We start from the raw sequence: 7401 nt of genomic DNA, 5'->3' as shown, positions 1-7401 counted from the left end.
GAGAGGAGAAGAGCGAAGAAAAAAACTTGAGAAGAAGAAAGAATGAGAATGAAAAGTTGATAAGAAAAAGAATATGATGCCTATCTTCTTGCAATTTAACTTTTGGGTTTAGTTTTCATTATTCAATTTGAAGATTTTCAAAATTCTAACTATATTGCTTCGAATTGGTGTAAATAGGTGAGGAAAGGGGAATATTCATAGGGAATTTTAGCGTCGACTTTCGGTATATTCAAATCTATGAATGGGAAACAACTTATGAACTATAATTTATTTTATGCAAATTTTATATTGTATTTTAAATCCCTAGCAAATGATATTATGAATTTTATGAGATCTCTTATGAATCAATAAAAATTCTATAGATGTTGTTGATTTTGGTTGTGGGTAATTGTAGAGTTGAATACCATTTAAATTCAACATTGCATATTATCATAGATTTTGAATATTAATTAATTGATGCATGCGCAGCTGGGAAGCTGAAGTTGTTTAATTTAGTTATGGTTTAACTAAAATTTCTAAGTATATAAGTTATTGATGTTTTGTATAGCTATAAAACTGAAGGATATTTAATTCAGTCCTACAATTACCAAAAATTGTTACAAGTTAATTGATTTGATGTTGTGTGTAACTGTAGAACTTAAAGATATTTAGTTCAGTTCTATGAGGAAACTAAAATGATTGAATGTTATTTGAATTAATGTTTTGCAAGGCTATAAAGTTGAAGGTGATTCACATTTAGTTTTTATGGATGACTGAAATGGTTGAATAATTTATTTATTGATGTGTGTATAGCTATAGAGCTGAAGAAAGTTTAATTCAATGATGAGTATGATCATATTGTAGGCTATTGGTGACTATAGAGTTAAATGTTGTTAATTTAATATGGTGTGGCTGTAGTGGTTGTCGATAATGATTATTCTAAATTCTATTATTGAATTATTGTATTATGAATATGGTATTAAGAGATGGTATCATTCAGATATTTTTGTTTAATGCATATCATATGATAAGTGTTCTACTTATATAGTGTTTTATGTCAAGTATGGTAGATTTAAGATGTTTTACCTATGCAATATTTTATGTCAAATATGATAGATTTCAATTACTCTGTCTGCATAATGTTTTCTATTAGGCAAAATAGATTTTAGTTGCTCTACCAATGCAATTTTGTATACTAGATATGTTAAATTTCAATTACTCTATCCAAGCAAGATTATAACATACCGAGTATGAAAGTTCTTCCTTGCTCTATTTGTGTAAGGACCTTACCAGGTGGATAGATTTCTCTTTAAGAATAGTGGTGTACAACTCAAGTTATTGTTTTGGTGAAAGGTTTAGAATAAATAAGAAAATAAATGCATAAGTCATTGATAATCAAATTCTTTATTTAAATATGATTATTCCCAAACATATTTTATCACTTGTGTGACGCTTGCTTCCTTTAAATTCTAATTATGGATATTGAATATGTATAGAACTGTTGATAATTTTGTGTTGTGAGTATGTTACCAAAATTAAAAATCTAGAAGTGGTTATAACTTGGTTCAATTGAAATTGCAACTTCAAAAATTTTATTTAGGAATGTTATGGCCATTTTTTCAATAAGTATTTCAGTGTAGTTCAAGTATAATGTTTCCTAATAAAACTTAATTATTAACAATAAATTATTAATTTTAGTGGTGAAGATTCAAATTTTTATTAGAAAATTGTTATATATTTCCTTTATATATGCATTTAGTTATTCTAGAATTCTTTTATAACTACCCACTCATTGAGCTTTTAGCTCACCCTTATAGATTTTTTCCCTTCCAGGGCATCTCTAGAATTATGTCGAGCAGTGGCTCTGCTTAAGTTTATGCTATAATATAGCCTTTTCAACAGGTGTCTCATCTTGCTTATATTATGTAGATATCTTTAAAAACTTATGTAAATATTGAAAGGTCAGAGGCCTAACTAAAAACTTACTCTCATGTTTTGAAATGAAAATCAAGATGTTTTGTGTGTAATTATAGTAAGGCTAAGATATATATGTGTGTATAAGTGTGTGTGTGTGTGTGTGTGTGTGTGTGTGTGTGTGTGTGTATGTTTATTGTTGTTGTTGTTATCGTTGTTGTTATTGTTGTTATTATTATTGTTGTTGTTGTAAAATATTTTAAATAGTTTTACAGGATGTGTCTCGGTCTTCTAAGTCCCATAAAAGTGTTAGAATATTATAGGTTTAGCTTGTTAGGATGAGTCCTCTCAACTTGGTACTAGAGCCTAGGGTTTAGATTTTATAGGCATTTTTTAAGCATACACATAAGTTGTTTTAAAGTAATTTAATTGCATTTTATAGACATCATCATAAGATGTCATGGCCAACCTCACATTAGAGCTATTAGAGATTTGTCAACTCCTCAAGTAGTAAAAAAAAGGTGATAAACCTAGAGATAAAGTAATAAGAGAATCGATTGCCTATACATTAGATTGTCAAATACCACATGTAGACTCAGTTATAGATGGTCCTTATGTAGAGGTTAAACCAATAATTTAGCCTAATATGGATCCTCAAACCAATGGGATTAATGTGAAGCAATCTATTGAAAGATTGGCTCAGTTAGTCACTAGAGTGGCCTAAAATTAGGTTACAATACGTCAAAAGAGCGTCAACACCACTAAACAGGTAAGAAAATTTAGGGCAAAAACTTTTGATGGGACTAGATATCTTATAGTTGCAAAGTTATGAATGATTAGAACTAAGCATATATTTAAGGTAATAGAGTGCTTGGACACTCAAAAATTATGGTTTGTTATTTTTCTCTTGTAAGGTAAAGTGTATCACTAGTGAAAGATGGTACAACAAAAATATAGGGATCTTACAACAATAGTTTAGGCAAATTTTTGCTAAAAGTTCTCAAATCATCAATATTCAACGTTATACCAAGATGCTAAAAGAAGTGAACTTATTAGATTGACCCAAGGAAGTATGTCTTTAGAGGAATCTATAAATAAATTCATTAAACTCTCTTGGTTTGCATTACTGATTGCAAGTGATAACACAAACAAATGTAGAAAATTTGAAGAAGGCCTTCGAGATCAAATTAGAATGACAGTGACTACAAGTTCCTAGTCAAAGTTTGGGAAATTGGTAGAGACAACTATGAGAGTTGAAAGAAGTCTTGTAAAGGTAAAAAGAAAAGAATCCCAAAGGTAAAATGCAAAGAAAAGAAAACAAATTGTTTAGGCACTCAAGTGAATATGTTCAAAGTATGAGATCCAAAACTCAAAAGGGTCAAAGATAATTTCAAGGACAACAATCAATAGATAGTAACACTTGAAGTCCAGGGTTCTCAAGAAGCACACTATAAGATTGAAAAGCTCAACACTCATAATGTAATAGTTATGGTAGATTCCATTCAAGACAATACTACAGAGGGATATCAAGTTGTTATCATTATGAATAGTTTGGCCATTTTAAAAAAGATTGCTCTTTGTTAGCTCAAGGTGGAAGTGTCACTCAAAGATCATTTAAACAAAATTTTCAAGAGAATAGTAGTCAGTATCAGAAACAATAAGGGTCTTAAATTAGAGAGAGGTCTAGTATGGGTACTCAACAGCAAGCTAGTGGTGCTCAAAATAACAGTAGTTGACATAAGAGAATAAGATGACCTCAAGCTCAAGCATGTGTTTTTTCTCTAACACAACAAGAAGCAAATGCCTCTTCATATGCAGTTATAGCTATCTTGTTTATTTTTTACCAAGAAACTTACATCTTAATTGATCCTTGTTCTACTCATTCTTTTGTTTCATAAGCATTTGTTAAGCATGCCAACGGAGAGTTAGAACCCTTAGATTGTGAATTAGAGCTACCTACTCCTATAGGAGAATCAATTTTAGTGCAAGATGTTTTCAAGGGTTATAAAGTAAAAATGAATACCTATGAGTTAGATGTAGATATGATTCCTATGAACATCTAGGATTTTGAAATGATTAGTTAACTTGTGACCATGCTATAGTAGATTGTTTTCACAGATAACCTTTAGAAAGTCAAAGAGACCAAAAATTGTTTTTTATAGAAAGCATCACATCATTCCTCTTTATGTTATTTATGTTGTTGTCAATAGACAATTTCTTCAAAAGGGATATTAAGCTTATCTAGCACATATTATGGACACTAGAGTTGGTGAATCAAGGATAGAAAATATTCCAATGGTCAGAGATTTCCCAAATGTATTTCCTAATGATCTACCTGAATTGCTGCTTGATAGAAAAATTGAGTTCATAATAGATTTGATTCTTGGTACACCTCTTTTATCATTGGTCCCTTATAGAATGGCTCCTCTCAAGCTAAGAGAATTAAAGGTACAATTGCAGGAGTGGTGGAGAAAGGATTTACCAAGTCTAGTGTATCTCCATAAGGAATGATAGTATTATTTATTAAGAATAATGATAGGACTTGCAGATTATGCATTAATTATAGCAATTGAACAAAATGATAGTGTGTAACAAGTATCCACTATGTCAAATTTTGGATTTGTTCGATCAATTAAAAGGTGCTAAAGTTTTCTCTAAGATAAACTTACACTTAGGGTATGATCAACTAAAGATTAAAGAGTCAGATGTTCTAAAGACTGTTTTCAAAACTCGTTATGAACATTGTGAGTTCTTAGTGATACCTTTTGGATTAACTAATGCACTAGCAACATTCATGGATTTGATTAACAAGGTGTTTTACTTTTTCTTGGGGCCAAACGACTATTTCCCACCCAAGGTTTAGCGTTTTCTCAAAAGTCCCCCCTTTAACTATGGAAACACCAAACACCCACCCATGGCCGGTTAGATTTAACCAAACCCTAACGGTGGTAGGGGTAAAATCGTCATTTTTGCTATAATATTAAAAATAAACTAAAATAGAATCTAATTTTCCCCCCCTAAACTTTAAAAACTGAAATTTTCCCCCCGCCTAAGTTTTAAAAAATTGCAGTTTCACCCTAGGGTTTGGTTTTGAAATCTCCGGCGACCTCTCCGACTCCGTTGCCGACGGTCGCTCCCTCCCGAAGCAACCTCTCCTTCCGGCGATCTCTTTCCTCCCATTTGGAGGTCCGATCGACGCCCGGAGACGCCTTGAGAGATGAAGAACTTCGTCGGGAAGATGAAGTTCTTCGTCTTCCCAGAACGACCGTTTTCCCATACGAAGACGACAGCGTCGTCTTCGTCTGGGAAGACGAAGAACTTCGTCTTCCTGACGATCTTCGTCTTCCCGACGAAGTTCTTCATCTCCCACGACTTCTCCAGGCACCGATCGGACCTCCAAATGGGAGGAAAGAGATCGTCGGAAGGAGAGGTTGCTTCGGGAGGGAGCGGTCGTCGACAACGGAGCCGGAGAGGTCGTCGGAGATTTCAAAACCAAACCCTAGGGTGAAACTGTAATTTTTTAAAATTTAGGCGATGGGAAATTTTCAGTTTTTAAAGTTTAGGGGGGCAAAAAGAGATAAAATTTTCAGGCGTTAGGGTTTAGTTAAATCTAACCGGCCATGGGTAGGTATTTGGTGTTTCCATAGTTAAAGGGGGGACTTTTGAGAATACATCAAACCTTGGGTGGGAAATAGTCGTTTGGCCTTTTCTTGGACTGATTAATAGTGGCATTTAGTAATGACATTTTGGTTTATTCCAAAGTAAGATAGAGCAGGAAGATTATCTTAGAATGGTCCTACAAACTTTATGAGACAAACAACTCTATGCTAAATTCAATAAGTGTCAATTTTGGCAAAACAAAGTTACATTTCTGGGATATGTCATTTCAATGGGTGGTGTAGATGTTGACCCACTTAAAGTAGAAATAGCTTCAAAATGGGAGAGACTTGTTAATGTCATAGATATTAGAAGTTTTTTCTGCCTTGTTAGGTACTATCAAAGATTTGTTAAAAGATTTTTAAAATAACAACACTAACATAGTTAACTCAATATAATGGAAAGCTTGAATAAGATGATAAATGTGAGCAAAGTTTTCAAGAGTTAAAATAAGATTAACTTTAGCCCTTGTACTTACCTTACCCTTGGGTACAGATGGGTTTGTGGTATTTAATAATGCATCCAAACAAGGTTTGGAGTTGTGTACTAATGCAACACAGGAAAATGATAGCTTATGCCTTTAGACAATTCAAGAAGCATAAGATGAACTAACCAACTCATGATTTAGAACTTGTAGTGGTTGTCATGACATTAAAAATCTGGAGACATTATTTATATAGGACAACTTGTCAAATCTATAAAGATCATAAGAGTTTGAAATATATTCACACAGAAGGAGTTGAACCTTTGATAGAAGAGATAGATTGAGTTTATTAAAGATTATGATTGTTTGATCGATAGGTAAGGCCAATGCTATCTCTGATGCATATAGTAGGAAATCTCAAGGTGTTTTAGCACATATGAAAGTGAAACCCTGTTCCTTATTGGTTGAATTGAAAATCTTAAGGACTGAGCTGAGTATGAGTGATTTAGGAGTATTGTTAGCTAACCTTCAAATTTAACCTTTCTTAATTGATCGAATTCACAAAATGTAACATTTAGACCTTCGTTTGATGAAGCTAAAGAATGAGGTAATGGATTTCGAATTGATTTCATAGTAAAGGATGATGGGATGCTAATGATAGGAAACATAATTTGTGTACTAGATCATAAGGAATTAAAAAGAGAAATTTTTAAGAAGGTCTATGCTTCAACGTATGTCTTACATCCAGGCAGTATTAAGATGTATCGTACCTTGAGGGAATAATACTAGTGGTAAGAAATGAAAAGATAGATTGCAAAATTTGTTTCTACATGTCTAGTGTGCTAACAAGTCAAAGTTGAACATCAAAGACCAATTGGACTCTTACAATCACTTCCTATTTCTTAATGGTAATTGGAGCATATTACCATAGATTTTGTGTCAAGCCTCCTTTGTACCAAGAATGACCATGATAACATTTAGGTCATTGTGGATCGTCTAACAAAGTTAGCTCACTTTTTGTTAATCAAAGCCATACACTCACTTGATAACTTAGCAAGTATTTACATTGCAAAAATTGTTCATCTCCATGGTGCTCCAGTATCCATAGTATCAAACAAAGATCATAGATTCACTTCTTAATTTTAGTCAAGTTTACAAAATGATTTCGGTATGAAGTGGAAATTTAGCACAACTTTTTACCTTCAAACGAATAAGCAATAAGAAAGAACCATTCAAACATTAGAAGATATGTTTTTGGCTTGTGTGATGGAGTTCAAGGGAAGTTGGGATAATTACTTGGCCTTAGAAGAATTTGCCTACAACAATAGTTATCAAGCTAGTACTGGAATGCCTCCATATAAAGCCTTGTATGGTTGAAAATGTAGAACTCTAATTTGTTGGAATAAGGTAAGTGAGAAGGTATTGCT

The sequence above is a fragment of the Mangifera indica genome, chromosome 13, assembly GCF_011075055.1.
Source record: "Mangifera indica cultivar Alphonso chromosome 13, CATAS_Mindica_2.1, whole genome shotgun sequence".
NCBI classification, from domain to species: Eukaryota; Viridiplantae; Streptophyta; class Magnoliopsida; order Sapindales; family Anacardiaceae; genus Mangifera; species Mangifera indica.
Note: the sequence above shows the minus strand (reverse complement) of the source record.